We start from the raw sequence: 13,529 nt of genomic DNA on the forward strand, positions 1-13,529 counted from the left end.
ACCCTAAAATCACTGTGCAGCTGTTTCTTCTGTGCCAACACTTGCTGAGGCAAATTATTACCATATGTTCATGAGCTTTTTTTCCAAACTTCACATGAAGCCAAATAAACCTCTGCAGTGAAACAAACCATTGACCATCAATGTAGTTGAACCCTTTCAAAATAGGACTTATTTATTGATATTTTTAATACACGGTGCAGGTGGGAGGGATCCAATTAAAACAAATTTCAAATAATTTTGTAAGTGAACCAAACCACGTGCATTGTATTCTCTTCATTGAGCAGCTTCAGAGGATGAGGTAGCTAAGGTTTAGTCAGGGCTCCACACATCCTTTCAGGTTTGAGGAATTAGAAAGTAAGGAATGGGCCAGTATCTGTTTGTTTGGAATGAAATTTCCTTTTTGGATTCTAACCGTTTGATGTAGAGCCAGTAGAAGTAATTTGATTGACAGAAAATGTACAGCTGTACAAGACAAGCCCACTAGCGTAAACTGTGCCCTCCTCGATAAATCTTAAAGTCCATCATCAGAATGCTAAAAATATTTTTGCCATCTTAAAACCACAAAAATACTGTGAAATATTATATGGGGGAAACCATGCTGTTCACTGTTTAATTGTGAAATTATGAACTGTCTTACATACAGGGCAATGGTTTTACCCAATAACAGAAGTTCTTTCTGTAGGAGAACCTTTAAATGGAAACATATTTATTTAAATGTAAAGGAGCTGAGTATTTCCATTCATCAAGTTAACAAAGTGCTGAGTCCTTATTTTGTTCTGACAATAACGTAGTCCATAAACATGTAAAGCCAATGTGTGAATACCAAAGTGCACCATCATTTTGGACAGAAGTTAAATTTAAGTATAGCTTGTATGCAGCCACGTTTTCAGAATATATCCAAGGTGGAGGATAAAATCTAATTCAAAACTATAATTTGAGATTCCCTGATACACCATTTCATGTTTTAAGTCTATCAATCCTTCCAGAAAGATACAGAAATGCCAAGACTATTCAACTGGCAAGACTATACTTTCTTGAGTTAGGGTAAGAAAGGCATCTACATCAATATAATGGAATAGAACAGATGAGAAAAAGCACCGAAAACAGAACTTTTATGGGATGTGAAGAGATGTTGAATATGCTTCTGAGTAATTAAGACAGATGGTGGAAATTACAGAATTATGGTATCACGTGCATTTGTTGATATAATTAATATTTGAGATATAGGACTGAGCCTTATTTTTTGACTAAGTGTGAGTTGTATCAAGTCTTTTTGGGAGGTTCTTTGCCTCAAGGCCTAGTACATTTTCTCTCCATAGCTTATCTGACTCACATCATTAATTGCCTACCCTATCCCTATAGTGTCCTTCTCATCTGGTTCTAGATTGATCTCACCAGTATTGTTACAGAACTACTCACTGCTGAAATATCCTGGAATTGACCAACGTCCCTACCACCAGTGCCATGTTTATAGGTTGTGGTGACTCAGTCCACAGCTTCCCTGAATAGTGCCTTACATTTGCCTAGACATGGTAGACAAAGGAAATTTTGCTGAAGCTCCTCGATGCTGCCTGAATTGCTGTGCTCTTCCAGCACCATTGATCCAGAAAGGAAATTTGGTTCCCTGCTTTGTGGGCAGCGACCTCAAGGTACTGCTGGATGGTGTGGGGCACAGGCAGGATTGTGTGTTCCCTAGAAGCAAAGCAGGCCACAACATCAGAACCTGTCAGTCTGAACTGAGGTTGCCCCCTGAGTCAGTGTAGTCTCGCCTATCTGGAACAATGCAGAGCACTGTAGGGAGAAAGGCAATGACTTGCTACTGTACCCACTTCCCACCAAGGCTTATCATCTACCAGCCTCACAGGAAAAAGCAACATCGCACTTGCTGTCAACCACCACAATCCCATGAACTCTACATGCCCTTGCACAGCATATTCACTCATTTGGAACACATTCCCAACTGCACCAAAGGTAACAGTTGTGCAATTGATTTTCATCTTCCATCATCCTTCCCTCTCTCTCACTCCAGGAGGAAAACCACCCATATTAGGGCAGAAAGAGTTAAGACAGTAGTGAACTGTCCCCCGATATTTGGCTCCTTACCTTTTTAAAAAAGAGCATCCTGTTTCTGACCATGCTGAGCAGCTGACTGAATATGTCCAAGCCTCTTGAGTGATGTGTGAGGCTGCTCTTGATGTCCTATATTAAGATCCCCTGATCAAAGGCTATTTCCCTTTATTTTCCCAGGACAAGCTTCCTAGCTTTATGTCTGCGCTAAGTGACACAGCAAGACAGAAGTAATATGAGCCTAGTATCTCAGGCTGAGTGGTCAAAGAACAAAAAGGCAAGGCAAGGATAGGCAGTGCAAGACAGGAATGCCATGGGCATCCAAGTAAACGTATTGTGAGTGAGCACTATGACAGGGTGAGCAAAGAGCTCCAGGATATAAGCTGGTCCAGTCCATAAACTGGGTGTATGTTCCTGATGGCACATTGTCCTTGATGCAGCATTACAGTGGTAGTTGCCTGTGCAATGTGAGATGCAGCATTTAAGTGCAGAAACACATTATAAATGAATCAGAGATGTGCCTCAAGCGTTCTTAGAAGCTGTCACATGTTGAATGCCAATGTCCGTGGATGTGGGATGCATGCGATCAGTACCCTTGGAGCATGTCCTGAGGTGTTGGTGACTGGTGTCCAACATGGTTTAAGCTGAATATTAATAAGGTGTGACGTGCATCTATAAGCTATCATCCTTTTAATTTGCAATTTGCTGCTGTCTGGTGTGAAACCTTCCTCAGTGCTTGACAGATGCATAAAAGATGCAGTGATTTCCTCCTGACGTTGAGATAAGCATTGCTGAACTTCTCACCTGGTTCCATTACAAATTGTGCTGTTGCCCGTGTAGTTCAGACCATTATAATCTTTCACCCATTGAAAGAAGTGTGGGAGCATGCCTGGGCCTGCCAGGTCTGAGGGAGCCAGATTTTAACTTATGGTTGCTTGATAAAAATATACCAGATTCTCCTTTCAATAGAATCTGCCTTTCACTAATTTCAGAAGTTAGAATCAACTTGATGATATCATGTTGTTCACTGTGTCCATGCTTTCCTCCCTTATTCCTGTTAGATTATCGCCATTTCCTTTTCTGAGCAACTTCCAGAAGTAGTTGAGGAAAACATGCAGAAAGATGTAACAATGGCAATGGAGTAACTACACATCTGAACTGCAAATATTCACAGAAGCTCACCTTTTCAGGCACTCAAGTTGTATCTTGGCAGGTTTGCCTGAGAGACTGACCTGTTATATTAATCTACCCACAAAGACCTTTGCATTTGAATCAGATAGGCATAATTAAAGAGTGTCCGGGTCCAGTGATCCTCCTTCAGAACTAGCTAAGGAAAGGTTGGTTTTTATGCAGAAGTTGGGGTTATAGGGAGAAGGTAAAGAATAAACAATAGGTGGAGATAGAGCCCACAGAAAGAGAAGGATGGCTGGACAAACAAAGAATTGGATAATGGTCAGTCTAGGAGGATGAATAAATAGTATTGGGGATTATTAGAGGCTAACAGTGGGTATTGTGTAAAAGCAGATCATGTGGTAACAAGGCCTGATGTGCCACACCACTTTGTGCCATCATTAATATCTCTATCTCAGGCTTGCTGCAGTGCTCCAGCAAAGCTCAGTGCTATCTGGAAGAACAGCACCCCACTTTTCACTTGAGAACTCTTCAGCCTTCTGGACTCAATATCAAGCTCAATAATTTTAGGGCTTGAAGCACCTTCTCCAATGGCCTAACCCCAACCCCACCCCACCCCGACATGCAACAGACTGTGTTATCACATGGTCTGCTATTACACACTACCCATTGTTAGCCACCAATAGTCCCCTTTAGCAGCCATTCATTCTCCTAGGCTGATTGTTATCCACTCCTTTGTCTGTCCAACTGTCCTTCTCTCTGTTTGGGCTTTATGTCCACCTATTGTTTACTCCTTACTCCCTCCCCCCAACCTAGCTCCTGTGTAAAAAACAACCTTTTCCTAGCTATCATCAGTTCTGAAGAAGGGTCACTGGACCTGAAAAGTTAACTCTGATTTCTCTACGCGATGCTGCCAGACCTGCTGAGCTTTTCCAGCAATTTCTATTTTTGTTTTCTGATTTCCAGCATCTGCAGTTCTTTCAGCTTTTAATTACTATTAGTTGTTACACACACACACATACAATCTTACATGCTCACACACTCATGCAGACCCTCTCTCATACACATGCGCTCTCTCTCTTTCATATACCCCACACTCATACCCAAGCACGCACTCTCTCACAGGCTTATACCCCATCACACTCACATATACACACTCTTAGCCAAGCATGCACAAATGCAAACACACACATTCTCATATGCACTCACACTCACATGCACACACTCTGTCTGTGTGTGTGTGTGTCTCTCTCTCTCTCCCCTCCCCCACCCCCACATCACGTGCGCGCACACACATATAAGTCTATGGGATGAATTTGTATCTGCAGAATTATATTTACAGATATATTCTATTTTATGCAAACAATACACAACTGGTAGGCAATCAATGCAGACAGTCAATCCATCCAATATTTTGTAAATTCCAGTTTGGAAATAGAACCAGTCTGAGTCAAGATTGTGATACAGACAGACTCTGACCTCACACCTTTAAGGTATTGTCTGAGCTGAGATGTCACCTTTTGTTATAAAACCTTAAGTTATCTTGAGAATGTGACATTCTAAAAGATGAAAGACTTAACAACATTTGAGGTTTGTTAACTATATCATTTTATTTGCATGACACTGTAATCTTTTGCTATAAATTCTGTGTCTTATGGTCCTACTCCACAACTACCTCAAGAAGGAGCGGCGCTCTGAAAGCTAGTGCTTCCAAATAAACCTGTTGGACTATAACCTGGTGTTGTGTGATTTTTAACTTGGGACACAGTGTTAAGTGTGTGGAGGTGAAGTAATGCTGAGTCCTGCTTGATATTGCTGATATAGATGAATGTTGGGATGATGGTACATGGAACAGCACCTGTAGCTTTTGGTGCAGTTTTTGGCTTTGAACTTTTGTTGCTGACTTTGTTGTTCACATGAGGGAACTGAACTTGCTGTAGCACTGCATCAGGGTTCTCGAGAGCTTGACTCCTAGCACTGATAATCATGTCTACGTATTGCCGATGCCTTTTGAGATTTTCTTTAGAGGATTTATTAGTCCCCTGTGGATGGAACACATTTCTCTTCCAACAAACCTCTTGAACCAAGACCTCCAGTCTACCTCTTGGAATCTGCTGTCAGCCACATTCTAATTTTTCGGTATTTCTGAGGTCAAATTTACTCCTAGAGTTACTTCCAAATCCTATTCCTGTCAAGATAAATCTTCCCTCTGAGGATAATTGGCTGAATTTTAATTAATGAAGGTTTAACTCATTGTTTTGGATGCCCCATTGATATGTACATTCAAGGTTATTTAAATTAAGCCCACTTTAGTCTGCTTTGTGAAGTAACAGAGCTAATATTAGTGCAAGAGTGATCCATTTTATATAAAATTGTAAAATACTGTAAGAATTTGGTAGTGAAGAGGAAAGACTTAAATATTGGAAGCACATTAAATGCTCTGATTTTTAAAAGCACAAAAAATTGAAAACTTTGCACTGATCAAATCATCAATTGTTGGAGAATGTCAGACACACTGAAATATCAGGGGGTGCAGTAGGTTCTAGAGTATTCTGCTTCAAATTGAAACCATTCCACTTATCCATGTTTAAAATTCATGAGATTCTGACAATTTGAATCTTTGGTGGATTGCCTGTATGTTATTTCCCAGAATCAAGTGGATAAACACAACTCCGAACTTAAATCAAATCTTGATTGAGATAAAGCAAGTTGAAACAAGCTACTAAGCTGCTGAAATGACTTGACTGGAACAAATTAAAGAATTAACAGCAAATTAGAAGATGTGGAGAGCTTTCAGTATAGATATAACCTGACAGTGTTTTGCTGTTGTTCACTAGCTAGGCCACAGACTCAAAATATTTGGACTTAGATCACAACCTACTGGCACTCACAATCAAGTTTCTCAATGTTACTAAGAATGAAACAGCAGTGCCATTTATGCATCACTGTGAAGTAATTCCCTCTTTACAGCATCACAGAAGTGACAGTTATAACCATACCCTTCCTTCCTGAGCTCTTGATTGCCTGGACAAGTGTGAAAACTCCTTGGTTGAGCCATTATGCAGTGAGCCATAGAGATGTACAGCATGGAAACAGACCCTTCGGTCCAATGCGTCCATGCTGACCAGATATCCCAATCCAATCTAGTCCCATCTGCCAGCACCTGGCCCATATCCCTCCAAACCCTTCCTATTCATATACCCATCCAAATGCCTCTTAAATGTTGCAATTGTACCAGCCTCCACCACTTCCTCTGGCAGCTCATTCCATACACGTACCACCCTCTATGTGGAAAAAGTTGCCCCGTAAGTCTCTTTTATATCTTTCCCCTCTCACCCTAAACCTATGCCTTCTAGGTCTGGACTCCCCAACCCCAGGGAAAAGACATTGCCTATTTATCCTATCCATGCCCCTCATAATTTTGTAAACCTCTATAAAGTCACCCCTCAGCCTCCGACGCTCCAGGGAAAACAGCCCCAGCCTGTTCAGCCTCTCCCTCCAGCTCAAATCCTCTAACCCTGGCAACATCCTCGTAAATCTTTTCTGAACCCTTTCAAGTTTCACAACATCTTTCCGATAGGAAGGAGACCAGAATTGCATGCCATCTTCCAACAGTGGCCTAACCAATGTCCTGTACAGCTGCAACATGACCTCCCAACTCCTGTACTCCATACTCTGACCAATAAACGAAAGCATACCAAATGCTTTCTTCACTATCCTATCTACTTGCGACTCCATTTTCAAGGAGCTATGAACCTGCACTCCAAGGTCTGTTTGTTCAGCAACACTCCCTAGGACCTTACCATTAAGTGTATAAGTCCTGCTAAGATTTGCTTTCCCGAAATACAGCACCTCACATTTATCTGAATTAAACACCATCTGCCACTCCTCAGCCCATTGGCCCATCTGATCAAGATCCTGTTGTAATCTGAGGTAACCCTCTTCGCTGTCCACTACACCTCCAATTTTGGTGTCATCTGCAAATCTACTAACTATATCTCTTATGCTCACATCCAAATCATTTATGTAAATGATAAAAAGTAGAGGACCCAGCATCGATCCTTTTGGCACTCCACTGGTCACAGGCCTCCAGTCTGAAAAACAACCTCCATCACCACCCTCGGTCTTCCACCTTTGAGCCAGTTCTGTATCCAAATGGCTAGTTCTCCTTGTATTCTGTGAAGTCTAATCTTGCTAATCAGTCACCAATGGGGAACCTTGTCGAACACCTTACTGAAGTCCATATAGATCACATCTACCGCTCTGCCCTCATCAATCCTCTTTGTTACTTCTTCAAAAAACTCAAGTTTGTGAGACATGACTTCCCACGCACAAAGCCATGTTGACTATCCCTAATCAGTCCTTGCCTTTCCAAAGACATGTACATCCTGGTGTAGTTTGACTTGGTTTTAAACTTGGTTCAAAAACTGTTCAAAAATATCTCTTGAACCTCAAGTGTTTTCTCAGTTGCAGTGACTTGAATATTCAAGAGAATAAGCATGTTTGATTTTGATCCCGAAATGTAACCAGTAATGGTTGGAAAGCGAGTCCAAATACACTGGTATTAGTGCAGAGCTTTCTACTGCTGAACTTTTGTCCAGCAATATGAAACAGAATCTGTCAGTAATAAAGGAAGAATTTGAAACAGAATGCATGTCAACTGATGGGAAATTAATGGTGGAAAAGGAGTATATCCAGGCTGAGGTTAAAAATTGAAAAGTAACATTCATGCCCAGGAGTGCAGGACATCTTCAACAAGAGAGAATCTAATATTGATATTCAATGCATTACCATCACTGATTTCCCTAGTTTCAATATACTGAGGGTTACCATTGATTAGAAACTGAACTGGAGCAGTTCTCTAAATGCTGTGCCTACAACTGCAGATCAGAGGCTGAGTTTTGTGGTGGGTAGCTCACCTCCTAGCTCCTGAAAGATCTGTAAGGCACAGCACATGAGTGTAATGGAGTACTGTTCTCTTGTCTGGATGAATGTATTTCCAAAAAACTTGAGAAGTTTGACACCATCCAAGCCAGAACAGCCTGCTTAACTGGCACGTTCCTTCATCATTCACTCCATCCACTAGCAATGCACAATAACAGCAGTGTATACCATCTACAAGATAGAGCATCTCCCACAGCATCTCCAAACTTGTGATCTCTACCATCCAGAAGGAGAAATGTAGCAAATGCATGGGAACGTAATCAGTTCCAAGATCCCCTCCAAACCACACACCTAGCAGACACAACTATGTTGAATTGAATTGAATTAGCTTTATTGTCACATACTCAAATGCGTACAGTGAAAGGTTGACTAGTCATCACTTAGGGCACCATCTTAGATGCTATATCATCGTTCCTGCACGGTAGCCAGGTCAAAATCCTGGAACTCAACTTCCTAACAGCACTGTGGGTGTCCTAGTGCTCCAAGAACTACAGCAGTTCAAGAAGGTAGCTCACCACCACCTCAAAAACAATTAGGGATGGACCATAAACACAGGCCCAGCCAGTGATGCCTACATCTGTGTGTAAGAATGAAAAAAAGTATTGTTGTTTGTGATAGATAAAATCAGTGTTTTGTGTAAAAGGTTTTTGCAGGTTTCATCTGGAGGCAAAAATTCACACCAAAGTGAAAAAAACTTTGTTGTACCTCTTCTTCCTAGAGTAGTCTTTTTTTGGAAGCAAATTCTGAAAAGAAACTGATTTTCTTTGAAAATAAATGGTCACAGAGAAGTGTAATGGATTCAGTTTTTTGGGAAGAGGGTAAGTAGTAAGAAGCGAGGGAACAAGTTGTTAAATTAGGACTTAATTTTAAAAAAGGAAATAAAAGAATTAAAATAAGGATTTTGTCTGGCTTTTGCATTATTTTGTTCCAAAATCCCAATTTATTCTTCACAACTAAAGATGCAACTTTTCAAATGAATATGTCGAATTGGCCCTTGTGTTCTTTGTATGGAAGCTTATTGAGAGCTCTGCAGTGTAAATGGTGTTTTCCCCCCTTTTTCTAGACATTAAATACTTTCCAGTTTATTAAAATATAGCAGTTTCTATTCCATACATGTCATGAGGTTATTTAATGTCGTTAAGAAATCTAATAATATGTCAACTAATGGAAAGTCACCAATATTGAAGGCACACCTCACTATTTATTATAAAAACAAAAAATGTGTTTGGTTATGCAAAGATTTGTTTTCCGGCATAAGCTTTATTGGAATTTCCTAACACTACTGTTTTCATTGTCTGGCAACATCTTTTAGTGGGCGTTCTTATGTTTTTAATCGGTATCCATATCCTCACAACTGGATCTTTAAAACTACAGAATGATACTGCATGGAAATAGACATTTGGCTCATCATGCCTCATTCAAAGACCTGTACAATTAGTGCCATGTCTGTCCTCATTCTCCATGGTCCTATAGATGGTTCTCCTTCAAATATTGCTTTAGTTCCTTTTTGAAAACTGTTAACTAATCTACTTATGCCATCATTTCAGTCAGTGCAGGTAAAATATTTTGTGTGCTTAATAAAGTGTTTCTTTATGATGTCTCTGGTTCTTTTGTCCATCATATTGAATCTATGCTGTCTCATTACTTATCCTATTGCCAGTAGAAACGGGTTCTCTTTGTCTATATAGTCGATAGTGCTATTTATTTTCATAGAAAATCAATTTCTTTTCAGGATTTGCTTCCAAAAAACTATTACTCTAGGAAGAATAGGTACAACTAAGTTTTTTTTTCACTTTGGTCTGAATTTTTGCCTCGAGATGAAGCCTGCAAAATCTTCAACGTGAATTGGCTGTAACGTGATTGAAGAATTTAGACCATTATTTGTAGAATGTGAACTTTCCTTACCAATATTGGCAATAGCATGATTAGTTTAAATGGCGCGATTTTCTTATAATAAGAGATTGCACGGGAACAGAACTATTGTGTTATATCAAGATCGACTTTCCTATCAAAACTGTTCATGATCTTGACCACTTCTGTCAATTATCTTCTTAATCTTAACTGCTGTAAAGAGAACAACCCCAGGTTCTTCAGTCTCTCTGCAGAATTGATAACCTTCATTTCTGCTGCTATTCAAGTATAATTTCCCTGCAACATCTACAGAGCCTTGATATCCTTCCTAAAGATGATGTTAGAATCGGACATGATGTTGCAGCTGAGGCCTAAGCAGTGTTAATAAAACTGAGGAACTCAAATGCTTTTTTTGGTTTTATGCAACCTTCTCAACTTGTCATGCTTCACTGAAAGAATAATGCAAGCATCTACAACTCTCTCTGTTCCTGCAGTCTTTTAAAATTGTACCAATTAGTTTCTATTATTTCTTTAGTCTACTATCAAATTTATCATTTTTTACTTCCATATGTTAAATTCCATCTGCCACATATTTGACCATTTCACGAGTCTGTGTCCTCCTTAGGTTTATGTTATGATTCTAGCTGATGGTAATACTAAACAGGTAAAATTACAGCGTGAAATCTGTCTTGTTAAACCATAAGCTTTATTTTTCATTTTTCTTAGTGTGGAGGTCAGTCACTGAACAAGAGATTGCAAATGTATTTTGAACTAAGTAACATAAAGGTTTATTACACCAAAGAAAAGCATCAACTATCTTACAGTACGCAAGAATATTTGGAACAATTTCATCACAAATTTCAGAAGAAAAATCAGCCCTTTTATCTTACAAGCGCTGAAACTTCAGTGAAGAGTCACCACTCTCTCCATGCTAAAGACTCTTACTCAGTTGACACAGCTGCAATCAGTTTCATTTTGGTACATTTTGGTAGCTTTTGCTACTTTCTTCAGTTAATGTCTTTACTGGAAACCCATAGATTTAACTGCTAACTCATCTCACTGATTGTTTAACATAGGTTATCGTGACTCATGCCTTCAATAACCTTGCAAGGTGACTTTCTTTCTGGTACCCTCACAACCTATGGCTTCTGGACTTGCTTCTCACTGACTTCTAAGAACTTCAGTACCTGATGTGTGCCCTCTCTCTGGGTTATAAAACTCAACTAGAAGAAAGTGAGGACTGCAGATGCTGGAGATCAGAGCTGAAAAATGTGTTGCTGGAAAAGCGCAGCAGGTCAGGTGCGCTTTTCCAGCAACACATTTTTCAGTTATAAAACTCAAGTCAGTTAATATCTTAACAATTACTTCCCCAGGTGGCTTACTACCCATTTTGCTGAAATCAGTGACTTCTTGGAAATGCTGTTTTGACCTTATTGTTCAAAATTAGTTTCCAAACTTTAAAACAAAAATACATCAGACTTTCACATACCTGAAAAACAAAATCCATTTTTTCTCCTTTTTAGAAGTCAAGTTTCCAAATAACAATTACAAATAACGAATCTTCATCATTCTTCATGCTATTTTCTTCTTGTTTACAGAATTGCTGAGTTTCATGACATCTACAAACTTTGAAATTATTCAGGCCATCCATGTTGAAAGGGCATAATCTCAGAGTAAAGAAACACCCACAAAGATTGGGTGGCATGATGATAAGCACTGCTGCCTCACAATGTCAGGAACCTGGGTTCGATTTCACCCTCGGATTACAGTCTGTGGGGACTGTACACATTCTCCCTGTGTCTTCGTGGGTTTCCTCCGGGTGCTCCAGTTCTTCCCACAGTCAAAAGATGTGCACGTTAGGTGAATTGGCCATGCTAAACTGCCCAAAGAGTCCAGAGATGAACAAGCTAGGTCGATTAGTAATGAGAAATACAAAGTTACACTGATAAGATAAGGGGTGGGTCCAGGTGGAATGCTATTCAGAAGGTTGGTGTGGACTCAGTGGGCAGATTGGCCTGCTTCCAGAGGATTTTCTTTTCTCTAAGGGTGAAGATTCTGTGGAATTCTTTACTACAAATGGCTATTGAATCCGAATATTATGTAAATTCAAGGTTGAGATAGATAGATTTTTAATCATTTAGGGAATCACTTGTTACGGAGATAATGTAGGAATGTGGAATTGAGGATTATCAGATCAACCGTGATCACAATGAATGGCAGAGCAGACTTGATGGGCTACAATGCCATAATGGGCTAATAAGCAGCAGAATCTCCTGAAGATTGCCAGGTATGGGGTCCTCAAAATAATTCAGCTCAGTTTTGAATTTACAATTAGTTATTGGAAGCAATTTTCCATTTCTGAAATGTCAACATTGATAGCTACATAAAAGTATTCTATAATAGCAATGGATATAACTTTGTATATGCTGCAGCCAAAAAGGTTTGGATTTGGGAATAGTTTCCTTCAATTCAAAATGACACTATCTTATTTATGAATGGATCGCAAGTCTAATATTTTGTAATATGGAATACTCCTTCATATCTAATAGACTGAAGAAGGCTTCATTGCTTTTGTCATTTACAAAAGTAGACAAACAAAGGAAAATATCAAAACATCCTGACTTGGATTCTTCGAGTTGCTTAACTGCTGCTAAAAATTCACCGACGTTGCAATAACCGCAATAATTAAGGTTTTCACATTATGAAACCACAGGAATAAAAAGGATAAAATATGTTTCAAAACCAATACAGTTGGTCACGTTTTGAAGATTTCTAACAGCTTGTTTTAATCTGTTAGGCCTAAATGCAAACAAGTGATAACTGAAATGTGGGGAGAAAGTGGCTTCGTGGTAATGTCATTGGACTAGTAATCCAGAACCCCACGCTAATGTTCTGCAGACATTGGTTTAATCCTACCAATGCAGATGGTGAAATTTCAATTCAAATAAAAAAAATCTGGAATTGCAAAATAAAATCTAGCTATATAAGCACTGTTGATTATTGTTTATCTAAAAAAAGAACATCTGGTTCACTCCTGCTCTTCATGGAAGAAAATCTGTTATCCTTATTTGGTCTGGTCTATATGTGTCTCCTTACCCACAGCAATGTGATTGACCCTCAACTGAAATTTGGCAATTAAGGATGGGCAATAAATGCTAGCCTAGCCAGCAACGCCCACATTGCATGAGCGAATAAACAAAAATATACTCTACCAAAACATAACATTGTGAGGGTGAAAGAAGTGCTTGATTGAATAGATTGCGAATCATTGGACAAGCCATATGGATGTACATGGAATAGTGTAGGTTAGATGTGCTTCAGATTGGTATGACAGGTCGGCGCAACATCGAGGGCCAAAGGGCCTGTACTGTGCTGTTATGTTCTATATTCTATGAAGAAACAAAAAGAGTCACAAGAATCCTCTTAGCTTTGCCTGGTTACCGTACAACTGTTCTTGCATTTAGTGTTTTCCCATTTTCTTGTCAAATTTGCATTTCTCCTTATTTCTAACTTGCTGTTTCTTTCCAACTGTTCAA

General features: G+C 39.5%; 1 protein-coding gene across 1 annotated transcript in view; it reads left to right on the forward strand.

Moving 5' to 3' along the window:
• Window positions 1-13,529, forward strand: part of LOC122564795 (multiple epidermal growth factor-like domains protein 9) — a 324,564-nt gene that overhangs the window by 87,108 nt on the left and 223,927 nt on the right. The window lies entirely within an intron of this gene.

This window comes from Chiloscyllium plagiosum, unplaced genomic scaffold, assembly GCF_037043375.1.
Source record: "Chiloscyllium plagiosum isolate Xiang-an unplaced genomic scaffold, Cpla_swu_hap1 HiC_scaffold_21, whole genome shotgun sequence".
In the NCBI taxonomy this organism is placed as follows: domain Eukaryota; kingdom Metazoa; phylum Chordata; class Chondrichthyes; order Orectolobiformes; family Hemiscylliidae; genus Chiloscyllium; species Chiloscyllium plagiosum.